General features: G+C 42.7%; 1 protein-coding gene across 8 annotated transcripts in view; it reads right to left on the reverse strand.

The window, feature by feature from the left end:
* mctp1a (multiple C2 domains, transmembrane 1a) overlaps nt 1-14,430 on the reverse strand; it is a 197,432-nt gene that overhangs the window by 149,982 nt on the left and 33,020 nt on the right. Inside the window, exon 1 of one of the 8 annotated variants that reach the window (XM_088630707.1) lies at nt 13,635-13,739. The exons of the other annotated variants lie outside the window; for them this stretch is intronic. The gene's annotated coding sequence lies outside the window, so the exon portion shown is untranslated. Of the gene's footprint in view, nt 1-13,634; nt 13,740-14,430 lie in introns of those variants that run through there. 8 annotated transcript variants of the gene reach the window in all.

Below are 14,430 nucleotides of genomic sequence, written 5' to 3' on the forward strand. Positions count from 1 at the left end.
CATCAGACCTCTTTGCTGTGAATAAATTTAATTTAGGAGATTTCAGGAACAGAAAGTCTAGATCAATTGAAACAGTATAATGTGCATACTAATTAATAATCATGTATAACTAACAGCTCTTCCAGTAAGCAAATAGGACAGGACATACATTGTATCAGCAGTGCACAGGTATTTATACAGTATACACTCAAGGGCTCCCTGAATTCTGCAGTCACATATTACCTAAGTTTAGAATTTGTCTTGGCCCAATACAAAGCATTTTAAATCTCCACAGTGTTTTCCTCTGGAGAAGAACTGCACAGTGGACCTCCACAATGCAATAAAATATAATATAATAAAATATAATGTCCATTCCCCTTCTTTTAAGAAATCTAAAACAGGATTGAAGAAGCAATCTCACATAATCAGGCCTTTTGGGTTATACAGTAGCTCCTGCATTGTTCATATACCATCATCATTCCCTCCTGCAAACATCAACCATGAAAAAGATACCAGATGATAATTCACTCAGTTCCCTTGAGAACTGTTTTAAAAGACATTGAGTTTGACTGCGATCACATCATCTATGAGCAATTAAACGGTCAACCACTTCATTGGTCTGTGGTCCACAACCTGCCAGCTCTGCACACTTCTCTCGCAGTAAGCAAAGTCAGGGTGACTGGAAACTGTAAAAAAAGAAACATACTGTTTGCCTGCAGAGGCCATTCACCTGGATACAGACACAGTTTCAAATGCTGCCTGTTTAAACTGCAGGTGAGCCCAGCATCAGGCAGAGTAGCAAACAAAAATTCACCACTTGTCATTTTGAGCAACACAAAGCTGTTTTCACATGACAGAGATACAGAGGCTATCGATTATCAGTCACTTACTAAAGAACTACAGTTGGTTAACAAGGACATTTGTTACTCCTTGAAACCTTTATTGCACCTTAGTCAGCTGTCATTTTCAACGAAGGCCTGTGGAGTCGCCCGTTTGTACAGGAGAAGCTTGTTTAAGAGTGAGATAGCACCCTAAGAGTGAGATTTCACTCCCTTTCACTTCCTTTCAAGCTGGACATTTGGCAACCTGCTGGAAACCAGGCAGGCCATACTTCCTGCTGTTTGAGAGCCATGACTAACCGTTGGTACAGTGGCTGTTTTGCAAGGCTGATAACATCTGGTGTATAAAAGAAGAAGTGGCATCACCACTCAAAGCCAACACACTATGATTTTGTAATCCAAGTTATTTCTGCAACTGTACAGTATAAACTTTACTTTATCAAATGATATTTTAATCCAAATATAAATGAATAATACTGACTATTAAATTGCTCTGGGCTGAGCCCTCAAGGCTGTGCCTTTTCGGGGTAGTGCAAGACTGGGGCCAGCAGGGCGGCGCTGTGTGGTTGTGGAACTCCCAGCAGACGCAGAGCTGCACAGAAATGCAGAACCGCATCTTTTCCCTGACAGCTAGCATCTGCACCTGATATCACAGCCAGCCAGTCCTTCCACACAGCAGCAATGTCCTCGTAGCACTGGAGGCCTGATCTCTCATGAGCACACTTTTTACTCACTGAAAGACTGCATAGTGGAATTAAGAACATTGGGATATTTATGCAAAAACATAAATGTTTGATAATTATGTCTCACTTGCGTGTCACAGATTGTACACCTCTACAAAGCCACCCGTGTCCTGTTGTCAATGCTGAAGGCCAGCAATATAGTAACAATATAAAATGCTAAATATTTTTTTTAATACAGGAAATAGGTGTGTACAGTACTATGAAAATTCTGGTTTTCTGAAATGTATGTTATATACATACCTGAGTACCTTTAACAGTTTTCATGTTTTTCTAACCATTTTGGGAGCTTAAAGGGAAAAGCATTTCACTGCTTTAAAGAGTGGCAGAGTTTACCTGATCACGACTCACTCCGATTCAGTGTCTCGCACCACTGTGATCTACACCTGTCTTTACCAATCGCCCATCTGCTCTGTCAACAGGCACAGACCCCCTTTAAATCCCATGAACCGATATCCTCGCTCTGCTGTAGTAAAGCACACACAAAAACTGATTCCTCCTGCAGCAAAATAGATTTGAGATTGAAAGATCTAATAGGAAGACTTCTGCTGTGCATAAACAACATTCCTGTTCTGTCTGATTTTCTTCATATGGAAAGCTACCCACCAGACCCTGCTGAATCAATTTGCAAATGAGAATCTGTTCTTGACTGACGTATCTGTATAGATATCAGATTATTTTATAATGCTTTTTGGATTTTTTTAATTGTTTATAGCAAATACAGTACATTTTTGGCTGTAATGGAAAAGTATAAGGACTCAGTAATATATACAGTAAACCTCTAAACATTCACCCATCTTCAGAAAGCCACTTACTCCTGTGGATCTTGGAAACTCTCAGGAGCACAGGACACAAGATGGGACACATCCTGGGTGGGATCGTAGCGACAAGGCCTATTATTACACTTAGAATTAAGTGTTGTTTAACATTTCTAATAATCTTTGATTTCTCTTGACAAAGCAGTTTGATGCCTCCTATAAAAGCCCAGGAATGTGCTAACAGGCCCCTATGTTAACAGACGTTGTAAAGCTGTATCAACGCTGTACAACTCAAAGATATATCACGCAGGTGGATTCATTCCAGTCCGTAGTCTATTTCTTCCCAAGACTACAGGTCCATAGATACTGTTCATCCGTCAAAGACTGCTTTTAAATACTGCTTTTCAAGATTGAAGTTCAACCATGCTAACTTCTGGCAGAGCTGCCTGAGGGTCAGCACTGGATGCTGAGCCCCACGGCAACACTTTCTCTCTCCTCTCTGCACCAGGACACTCCCATCAGCACAGAGCAAGCAAAGACCAACCTGGTCCAGGTTCATCTTCTCTGCGGGAAGTTTAACTCACAAGGATGTTTGGCCAACAGATCTTTGAGTACAAAATGTCTTTAGAGGCACTATAAGTCAAGTATATCTTAAGTGTTGAGCAATTATTCCATACATGCTTGATGCTTAGCTCACAACAGTAAATGTATATCTGAGAATATAAATGTGATGTGATATGAGCCTGATAAAACCTACAAGGTAGACCATAACACATTGTAGTCAATTTATTTTAACTCTGTTATTATAAGTTATTAACTCTTCTCCTTGTAATCCCTAGGTGAACGATCAGCCTTCTGTATCACAGCAGATCGTTTCACAGTTATACACTATTGCATTTGCTTGTTATGCATCTTTTGGTTTTATATTAATAAACTGTATATTTAGAATCCATGTGTGAGACTGTAAATGTTTACGTTTGATTGAAAAGTCGTCAAGAACGCTCACAACTTACTGTTACAATTTCTGTCCGTTAGAGCAAATCAAACCCCCCGCATCACTGCAGGATGACAATCAATCACAGCGAACAGAGGCATGCACACACAGCAGAGAGAAGCACCAGCATGCCTTTGCAGAAGATCCACATGAGACTGGGAAGGACATGCTGACTCCACACAGAAGGTGCCCTGGTCCCAAACTGAATCTAGGACTGGGCTCTATGGGACCACTGTGAGGTCAACCAAGTTGTAGACCAGAAGGAAATATGGGATGGACTCCTGCCTGCTAATCCCAATCTGTGCACACACAGACAGATAACACCTTTGGCTGCAGAGTTCGAAAACAAATCACATTTCTGCACCACTGCTCGTAAGCATCTGTGCTGCATTCCTGCTGGTTTTCTCCATCACTATTGCCTGCCCAGGCCTGTTTAGCACTCGCAGGATATTCCCTTCCCCATCCATCTCCATGTCCAGGCTGCCCAGACCACAGATTTAGGACAGACCCAGTAAAGCAGCCTTGAACACTAGACATGGGATCCAGTGGCTCTCCATTCCCGATTTCTGAAGCAGATCCAGGGGGGGATGAATTTTCATTGTGTGTTGTTAGATCGTCAACAGATTGCAGCTATAAAAAACAAAATGCTAATTCCATCCAGGCCCCTGTGAAAGAAGCCTTTGTAGGAAGCAGTTTAGGTAATTAAATAAAAAGAAAATAAAGAAGTCTACTGTTTCTCATTTCCTCTTCATTCCAAACAAACGCGGCATTTAAACTGATGGAAATTTTAGAAAACCACTTTTCAGAACAATCGAACAGATGTGAAAATATCACCCCTACCCACATCATTGCGTTATTGTGCATCTCGAGTCTGGCGGAACAATTTTCTGCCCACTCGTCTTTACCTTAAAGTTATTATTAATTAAAAAAGCAGTGGAGCATGTTACTCATACAACAAGATTTAAAATAAATATCAGGTTTGTAAAAGAAGCTTTCTTTTCAAGTGTATTCGTCCAAGTTGTTAAATGTGATTAGAAACTACCAGTGCTGCTTCATACACTCCTATACGTTCATAGACAGACAGCTTCTTAAGAGCTGTGCTCTATAAGCAGAGTGAGATCACCACTTCCTCCAGATGATCATCATGCAAACGACCTCAAAGAGCTAACCACAGAAAACACAGCAAAGTAGCAGAAGAAAATGCTGGCGCTCAAGTTCCCTCGATCTTCCAGAGGTGCTCTTATCCAATTAGTACAGACTTTTTCCAGTAAATGTAGTGTGGTGTAACAGTCAGGGTTCTGCACTGGTTCAGCAACCAGCTGAGACACTGCCCAAGCAAGATACAGTACTTCACCTGAAGTGTTTCAGCAAAGCTCCGACCAGTATAAATTTAAATTTCTCTGAATAAAAGCCAAATAATTTAGTAGTGAAGAATTAGGATGAAGTGGAACTATTTAGTGCTATGGAATTCTTGTCCCCAGTTGGCTCACATGCAGATCTAATCACACGTGTGTGACGCAGCTGGGCTGCTTTGGTGGTTAGGCTGAAAACAGCGGTTCGCATCTGGCATCCAACCACAAACATCACATCAAAAAGATCAGTGCTGTGTTTGCTATAAATAGTGCCAGAGTCAACTGCACAGTCATATATTGAAGGAGACATTCTGATAATTAATCTTATGGTGACAAAACGAAATTCTCCTGTCTTTGCGTGCTTTCTTGCTCAAAACATTTAGTTCTATCATCCACACTCCATTTACAGTAGGTATTGCTGCGTCACAGACGTCATTCCCTGGTGCACTGAAAAATATACAGTAGAGCCAGAGACTTGGGCTGCCATAACTGACTGTATCTGTCATCTCCAGCATTTCTACACCTTTAATGGGGAAGCGGTATGCAGTCTGCACCCACCCTCTCCCTCCCTCACCTCTGCCTTTTGTTCTGAGGAAACCAGGCAAATGTGAGGCTTTCATTGGTCCAGAGAAGAACCTCCACAATCAATCTGCGCTGCAGCTGGGTGCTAAGAAATTATTCACAGGCCCACGGAGAGGCTGAAGCAATCAATGAATGATCACAGATACAAAAACTTAATAATTCAAACAGATCATTATTTAAAACTGAGTATTAACAATGACAGTGCAGACCTTTAATTCAGTCCTGGGCTCAGCAGCGTGGAGCTCACGGCCATATATCTGAGGAGGGAGCCCTGCCATAGACCGCAGTAGCCCATGGAGAAACAGACACTGAAAACTGCCTGAGAGTCAGGCGCCTGAACTTCAGAATTACGGGAAATTCAGGTGGACTTCCGAGCTCTCTAAGGAGGAATTAGTGTGAAGCGTTGCTAAAGACAAAGGAAAAGCAGGGACTTGAAAAGAAACCAGATGAAAAAAAGACATTCCTTAAATGGCATCAGGTAATCCACCACTTCAAAAAATCCATACAACTGGAGCAAATATAACAAGTTCCCTGTTCTGTGCGATTTTTAGAAACCTTTATATTTATCTGCATTCACTGCGTAGCAAGGATGTCTGCTGGGACTAACTATAATGATGAACTGAATTTATTTACATCAGCTAATGCTTCAAGCAGTGAGTCACAAAGAAAACACGTCTCAGATCGTGTTCAGGAGTCAGACTTGCAGAATGCTCAGCACTGAAAACTGAGCAGTTTTGATTTTGGCACACTTCAAGTGCTGGAGTCACAGTGACCCTCAGTCAGCAAACACATGGAGTTAAAATACACATCCAGGCTCAAGATGTGATGGCCTGTTGTAGCATCTACCACGAGCTTCCTGGAAACATAAGCCAAAGGCTCACAACAGAAACTGAGCACCACTGAAGTTTCCTCCACCACTGACTCATTAAATGCAGTGAGTCATGTTACAGAAATATCCCTTCCTGGACTCTTTGGTGAATTATTTCTTTATTAGTCATAACAATCCCACCTACCTTCCCACTTCAAGTACCTTTACTCGGTAAGAAGGTGCACACAGCTGTGAGACAGCATCCCCAGAGACAAACAGTGCTCTGAAAGCAATAAGGTAACTGATCAAACTCCCTAAGACTGACCTGGACCCCTGTTCCCAGTTATCAAGTGCCAAGTTGAAGAATGCATTGCAAAGAAAACATATTTCCGGCGAGATGACTCTAAACACAAACGTGTGAATGAAGCAATCAACCCTTCTCTTAACTTAAATGGGATTTCAATCGGCTAACAAGTTTATACAGTACGTTACCCCTTGCCAGCAGCCATATCACCCTGCAACTCACAACTGGCAACCCCCTGAAGCTAAGCAGGTGTGAGCCTGGTAAGTACCTGGATGGGAGACCTCCTGGGAAAAACTAAGGTTGCTGCTGGAAGAGGTGTTAGTGGGGCCAGCAGGGGGTGCTCACCCTGTGGTCCATGTGGGTCCTAATGCCCCAGTATAGTGATGGGGACACTATACTGTAAACAGGCGCCGTCCTTCGGATGAGACGTAAAACCGAGGTCCTGACTCTCTGTGGTCATTAAAAATCCCAGGGCGCTTCTCGAAAAGAGTAGGGGTGTAACCCCGGTGTCCTGGCAAAATTTCCAATTGGCCCTTACCAATCATGGCCTCCTAATAATCCCCCTCTATGAATTGGCTAAATTACTCTGCTCTCATCCCCACTGATAGCTGATGTGTGGTGAGCGTTCTGGCGCACTATGGCTGCCGTCACATCATCCAGGTGGGGCTGCACACTGGTGGTGGTGGAGGGGAGTCCCCATTACCTGTAAAGCGCTTTGAGTGGAGTGTCCAGAAAAGCGCTATATAAGTGTAAGCAATTATTATTAATTATTATTATTATAAAAAAGGTGCCTTGTGTTAGACAACTGTGGTATGACAGTGTGAAACACTAACAAGCTCTGGAGACGCACAGAAAGAGCCTGGCTCCAGAACCTTCCACAGTCAGCAATGTCAGAAGCTGAAAAACAGGCACTATTTTCATCCCTTCACCAAGCTCTAGGGCCCTGCAGACAGAACATTACTGGCATTTATACCGTTTGTTTTGTTTGTTCTGTACCAAGCCCTAGGCAGATCTGTAAACATTAGCATTCACAACCCAGGCAAGAATGTGATTTATTTTATTCATTTTTGCAGATATGCAAAACGCATGGTTCATGTATATCCGGGATGATTTTCATTAGCTGTGACATGCACGAAGAGAAAATACGATTTATTTTGTTCATTGTATCTGGTTTTAATCTGTTTTCTCTGTAAGAACAGGTTCGACATAGCTGACTATCAAAACACTACAATGTAAGAGGGGTTACAGATGAGTGGTCATTCTGTCCATCCAGCCCATTTGGTTTCTAGTAGATAGTTCTACCAGAGAATCTCAGCCAGCTGTTTCCTGATTGAATAAAAACCAGACTAACAGCTTCGATGACTTCACCTGAGCAATGGTCTGCCTCAATCTGTCTCACTAAGATTGTATTCTCCCTCTGTGATCTTTCCTGGGGTCAACGAAAACATCTGTGTTTAATCTCTTTAAATAGTTACTCTTTCCTAGAGACATTGCTTTAAATAACAAAGGCCTGTTTCTGAACGCTGGTGGGAATGCACAGTTAACTCTCAAAGAAATTAACAAAGAGGAGGAATTCATACAAGGGCAGCACAGTGGTTAGCATCCAATTCCAGACCCAGGGTGCTGTCTGCGTGGAGCCCTGTCCCCCTGCGCCCCTGAATGGAATGAATTGTTTAGAAGATGGAAGGATGAATTCATGCAAATCAGCTCTGCAGAATTTAACCCCTAATAAAGTACTATCGATCCACCAATATTCTAATTTTCTGAATTTGTTATGAATAGCCCCGATAAACAAAGAGTAAAAAACGTTCAGCACATTACAGTTGTAAATAACTTCATTACTCTGAATCCATTTCATCATCGAAGAGGCATCAATGCCTCTGTTACACTGGAGCTGTAATAGAGGGACTAATGCACCAACAATATCGCCTGGATGTTAAGAAATCAACAGTAAGAACTAGAGCATTCGGCAACCTAGCAGCACTCCAAAATAAAATGAACTTCGTGCCGCCTTGTACACCTCATAGACTGACAAAGCTATATTTTGGTATATTTACTACAGTATGTCTCTACTAGTTCCCTGAAGTTTAAACTAGTTTAACTTTTGTTTAGCATGCCATCACTCACAACACTACAGCAGATCACAGTAAAACCAAGGCATACCCAGACATGGCGCAATAAATGTTCCGAATGTAAAGTAAACTATAGGGAGCATCAGAAAAATTATGGTAAGACCACAGTTAATTTGTTAGAGAAGTAATGGACAGAGAGAATGGTATATTTAGACTTTCAGAAGACTTTTGAAAAAAAAATGCTCCTAAAAGATTAATTCTCAATGGATAGGAAAAAGAGCACAGAGAAAAGGTGAGCAATCAGACTAGAGTGATGTCATTAGTGAAGTACCACAGGGGTCTGTACTAGGATCTCTGCTACAGTATTCGTAATTATATCAATGATAAATTCTTCATTTATGGTATATCTATGATTTAGTGTAGATAGTAAACCAGTCAGGTTTGGAAAAAACACCAAAACTGGAGAAAACATTGTAGAAGCAGCAATCAAAATGAAAAAAAAACTTGGATAAAATTCAAGCCTGGGCAAAAACCTGGCGAATGATGTTACAGAGTTACATGGAAGAAACTAGAAAAAACAAAAACAATAAATACAGATACAAATCATGTGCATCTTTCCTAACCATGGACCGCAAGGAGTATTTCCATTTCTGCTCCAGCCGAGTTCTTAATTCCAAACTAAAGTATTTCATTTTGTATCTAAAACCATTTAATTTGTGTTCAGCTTCTTAAAATTAAATGATGTGTAATTATGAACCTGTGCTAATTAGTGAGTTGATGATCCCTGTGCTAATTAACGAGTTTTGGATCTGCCCTCTTACAGGTGTGGGAGCCGAACTTCAGTATAACCAGCTGGAGAGAAGCCGAAGGACAAACACTGACTCACTGTAGTGTATCTGATACAGTGCCTGTTCACCATCAATCGATCCCTTGTTGAGCTCTTCAGACAGAAATAAAGCAGAACATTCCTAATTAGCAAGTGAGGAGAGACTGTGTAAAGTCTGCATGCTGAAATTGCTTGAAATAAAGCACTTGAATTGGAGTATTTTTGTAGCCAAGGTCTGAGAGCAGAAAAAAACCCAATCCAGCAAGCAGATCAGTTACTGGCAGCAATTTATAAGAGCTGATTTTTAAAAAATAGTCTCGAAAAGAGAAACAGAGACCTTGGGGAGAACAGAGATGGCAGGACTGAGGACCACTGGACTGGGGTAGTTCTAATCCCAAGTGGAAAACTAAGCCTAAACCAGCAGGCGGATCAATTACCAGCAGCAATGAGCCACACGTGATTCAGGGTCCCAGCTGGACCAGGAGGGAGATCCACTGCTCTACACAGGAGAAGATACACTGTAGAAATTGCAGGATTCAAATCAAAGGACGCAATGTTAACATTGTACAAGATCTCATTGTACACCAATCTCACAGACCAGTAGGTGGAGCCCTTCGCTCTTGAACAATGGTTCCAAACGGACACTGTGGAAAAAGAGGCCCTGCCCTTCAAAAGTGCCATTTCTATCCACGTGGTTATAAAACGTCTTATGGTATCATTCGGCAGAGGCAGGGGTGACAGACAAATATCCAGCCATCTTTTAGACTCTGAATATTTCCCAGTTTAAACTGCTCACCTTGTCTGGAGACACATGACTTCCTTTCTTTTAAAAAGACCTTTTTCAAGAGTTGGATTTCAAAGTATTAAACAACTTTAATTTAAAATGACTGGATGTTACAAGACTTGGTCAAACCTACTGTATACCACTGTATACTGTGTTGTTTTTCCTTTCAATAATGCAAAGAATGCTACAGTTAACAGTACAGTTAAAAGGCCTTATCTGTTCCAGATCACCTAACAAGGCTTGAAAATGACATCCGTTCACAAACAAAATGACAACATATTCACTTACAGCACAGACAACAAACAGCATGATATTTCCTTACCGCATGACTAACTATGCTCCTGGTCTGAGCCTACTTCTAGCCAGAGCAAATTGAAACATGAGCTAACATGTGATTCTCTCATGCAGTATAATGCAAAAAGTCATAGAAAACAATCAGGACGTTCATACTTTCAGATATCTATTGGAAACAAGGATTTCCCTGTAGCACAAATTTCTTTTCTACCATAATATGTTATTAGCATTCTGTAACTTTGTTGGAAAGGAGCTGAATGTATTCATTTACATCACACATTTCTTCTCCAGAGATGTAAAAATTCACATATTTTTGAAGAAATACAAAATGTATTTATTAATACAGGAATTACCTATATGTCATGGATATACAGTATATATAGTATACCCCACATTCTGTCTAGTCTTAAATTTAAGCAAATTACATCCTTCAATAGAGCTTTAAAAATGGGAAGATTGTCGGCTTGATCAATATACTGTATCACTCACTCCCTTTCAATTAATGAAGCGAACCGTCGGGGCATTCTTCATTTGAAATATTTCTTGCAGCCTGACCTAAATGGAAGCAAACGAGATTGCGAGTGCTCACAGGCCAGAGACCAGTCTCCCGAAGGGCAGCTACAGTGATGCTGGCTTTTTGTTCAGAACATTACAGAGCTGGGAGAGAAATATACTGAAGAGGAGCCTGAACTCTCAACCCTTCCTGTGTCGTCATTCGGTTTCCTGCTCAAGGCAGCGGAGGCTGTGATTGATCTATGAAGGGATGGAGGAAAAAATACTGTTTCATTGAGCTCTCCGTCTTGACTGCAGCCTCCTCGCCAGGCAACAGAGGATATAAATTGCTACCCAGTGAGCTGCAGGAAAACAGATACTCTAACCTCCTGTGTCAAAGACCTTTACAGAAAAATCAGCTTGTTATCGATATCTGGATATCATGGGGGACACAATGAAACTGCTTTCCTCTGCTATAGGAATCAGACGAGGGGTTGATGGTCTTTGATGGTATTCTGGTGACCACTCAGATCTTCAGTGGCGCAGAGCAGTACTTAACACAGGCAGCTATCAGCTAAAGCAATGGGTTTTGTACACACCTGAAGAGGGACGGACGCAGCTCTTGAGACGCAAACCCAAGATGTTCCAGACAAGAGGGCTTGTTCATCGGGTGTCCAGCAGTATAAAGATCACAAAGTTCCCCTTGGCTCGGCTCTGGGCATGTTACGAGCCTCTGACTGTCCGAGAGCTGGACACAGCCTCGCCAGCAGATCTACCGCAGGGAGGGCAAAATCAAGCCACGTGAAAGCCGCCCCACTGCTCATGCAAGACTTTGATCGTGCTGAGAGCCGCAATGGAGTCGATGACGATCCTCAGAATTACCCAGATACATACACTGCACAATGCACAGACAAGAGTGAGAATATTGCTGCTTCCCTAAAATTTGTACTCCGGAATGATATTTTATGAGGGCGTGTTTGGCAGTTTACACATTTACAAATTCCTGGGCTTCCAGGCTTAACTGTAGCTCTTGGCGTTCTGCATGTCTGAGAATATCAGGCACTGCCGCTGAGATTCTTGCACTTTACAGGTGCCTGTCTGATATCAAGACAGAAATGAATGACTAATTTATTTGGCAGACACGTTTATCCGAAACAACTTACATGTGCACCCATTTAGACAGAGTGAGGTACCTGGCTCAAGGATATAACAGCGCTGGCATCTGAACCCACGACTTTCCAATCAGGAGCCCAGGAACTAAGGTGTGACTTCAGTCCCTTGGCGTTGGTTAAACTAAACAGTTGACAGATGTGTTATTACTCGAAACACACTGTGTGCGAATCAGCAGTCGAACTGGAGCCCTGATTCGGATGGCTGGCTTTCCTCACTCCTACCGCAGCAGCGTGGGAGTGGGCGGAGCCGCGGCGCGCACCGGGAAAAAGCCCACGCACCTAACCGAGGGGTGGAAGCGCCGGTGCGAGGCTAGCAAGAACCGAACATAGCACCAGAAGGGTGGAAAGGCAAACAAAGAGCAAAAAAGAAAAAGAAAAAAGTGCCGCGACCTCCAGCCTGGGCTTACCCTACTCAGCTTAGCACAGCGGTGACCAGACCGGACTGACCCTACTCAGCGGGGTCCAGTCTGGAAGAGCAGGGAGCACAGGGCCAAAACAAAACAAGAACCTGACGTGTGAAAGGGGTCAGCCTGCCCCGGTACAGATGCATGACAGGGACAGGCAAAAACAAAAAGAAAATAAAAAGAAGGAAAATGACGGCCATACGCTTGGGTGCGAGCCCCTCCGGCACTGCCGGTGAAGGCCCCTCCCCTTCCGGGGGTTGGCCCTGCTCGTCCCTTGCGGGCTCCGCCCCCGCGTCATGCCACGCCCCCGCGTCATTTCTAGATGAGCCGCAACCTCCGGCAGGTATTGCTTCACTTGAAATGCTCCCATTGACAATGTCAAGCAACGACAATGTTCCCGTCTAACACCAGGGGTTTCCTAGTTTAACAATCTTTTCTGTTCCGGTTTTGAAAGGTTTCACAGAAAATTGGATTTGCCGTGTTTTACAGGAGGTGCCTGCTGAGACTCCAGGTCTTTTAACTGCAATACTGGGAAAAACAAACTGAAACTGAAAATGTGCTTGAGTTCTATTCTTAAAAGAGTGTACATTATGCGTTTACTATGTAAATGACTACAATCGTTTATTGCATTTATTTCTGTTAGATTTTTTGACATTGTAATAAATTCTCTGGTTTAGTGCATGTGCTTGGAACTAAGAAAACTGTATTTTCCTTATTGACTGAATTCAATTTCATAGCTAACCACCAGACATGCCCACAGTATCACGGATACATATTGAACACAGCACAACCTGATTCAACGTGAGATGAAGTGAGAAATTTCTACAAGGTTCTGTCATATTGAAGCTTCATTCTGCTTCCTAAACAATGTATTTCCAATTTTTCATTATTCTGGATATTGCAGAAGTGCCTATCTGAAAAAAAAACAAGTTCTGTACATCAGCGGGGAACAGTAATTTGCTTACATTTTGGCACCTGCAGTAGGTATCTATTTAATATCTATTTAATAAGCTACAGACTTATTGCAATAAAACTTGCTACAACATCGGAAAGAATTCAGTACTGAGAACAGTAACAGAGGCACACATCATAAAGCTACCAGACCAAAGCTCTGCCTTAAAAACCTGAGCACAATGAAGACAAGATTTCGGCACTTTACAAACTGGACTTCACCTCAGGCCTCAGATATCCTGTGGAAAGGAGACGCACAATCCCAGTCATGGGTCATACATACAGTCAGAGCCCGTCCTGCTGAGAAGAGGGACCCTGATTTCCATCAGCGGTAGCACAGCTGCTGCAGTCCTGGCTTGTAACGTGTCTGGAAGCCTGAAAGGAGCTCACAAACACACACACACCCGCTCAGTCCCACACTCTGCTGAGCGACGCTCTCTAATGAGCCAAGGGTCTGCAACACCCTCCCTCACACCAGCTCAGCGCTGAACAGAGGTGGGTGGTGCAGAATAGCATTTTCGTTCCAAAAAACACTGCAACACAGTCCGAATACACACCTATCCAGCAGCCCTGCTGCACTCCTGAGCTGACAGTATTTCATGAAGCCTAGCCCCGCTGGCCTCGCATGCTGGAACAACTCAAGAACGACAGCTGCTCTGATATGATCGCCTGCCCTCTGTCACACAATGATCTTAGTGCAAAGGAGACAAAATGTTTTTATAACAGACAGGACAACAGACTCATGAGTTTCCAAAACCAAGACCTCATGTCACAAGAGGGACCAAAATGTCCCCAGTACTACCATGCACGATCATATCCTGAACTCTGGGCTCAGCACCACTGCTGGTGTGCAAGAGTTCATTTGAAGTGCACCATTTCACCAGATACCCAGACTACTGTACAGTATGTGTTAAAAGGGTATCAAGGAGGATGGGATCACTTCACTACCGTCCCTAGAACTATAGATTGAGAAATAGATTTCTACCTGACAGTCTGGACGCTTCCTATAGTTTTCAAACTGAAACTCAAGTAATGAGCAATTAGAAAAGTTTACACATTTCTGGACACTGTGTCCAATT

This window comes from Lepisosteus platostomus, chromosome 4, assembly GCF_059453375.1.
Source record: "Lepisosteus platostomus isolate fLepPlt1 chromosome 4, fLepPlt1.hap1, whole genome shotgun sequence".
NCBI classification, from domain to species: Eukaryota; Metazoa; Chordata; class Actinopteri; order Semionotiformes; family Lepisosteidae; genus Lepisosteus; species Lepisosteus platostomus.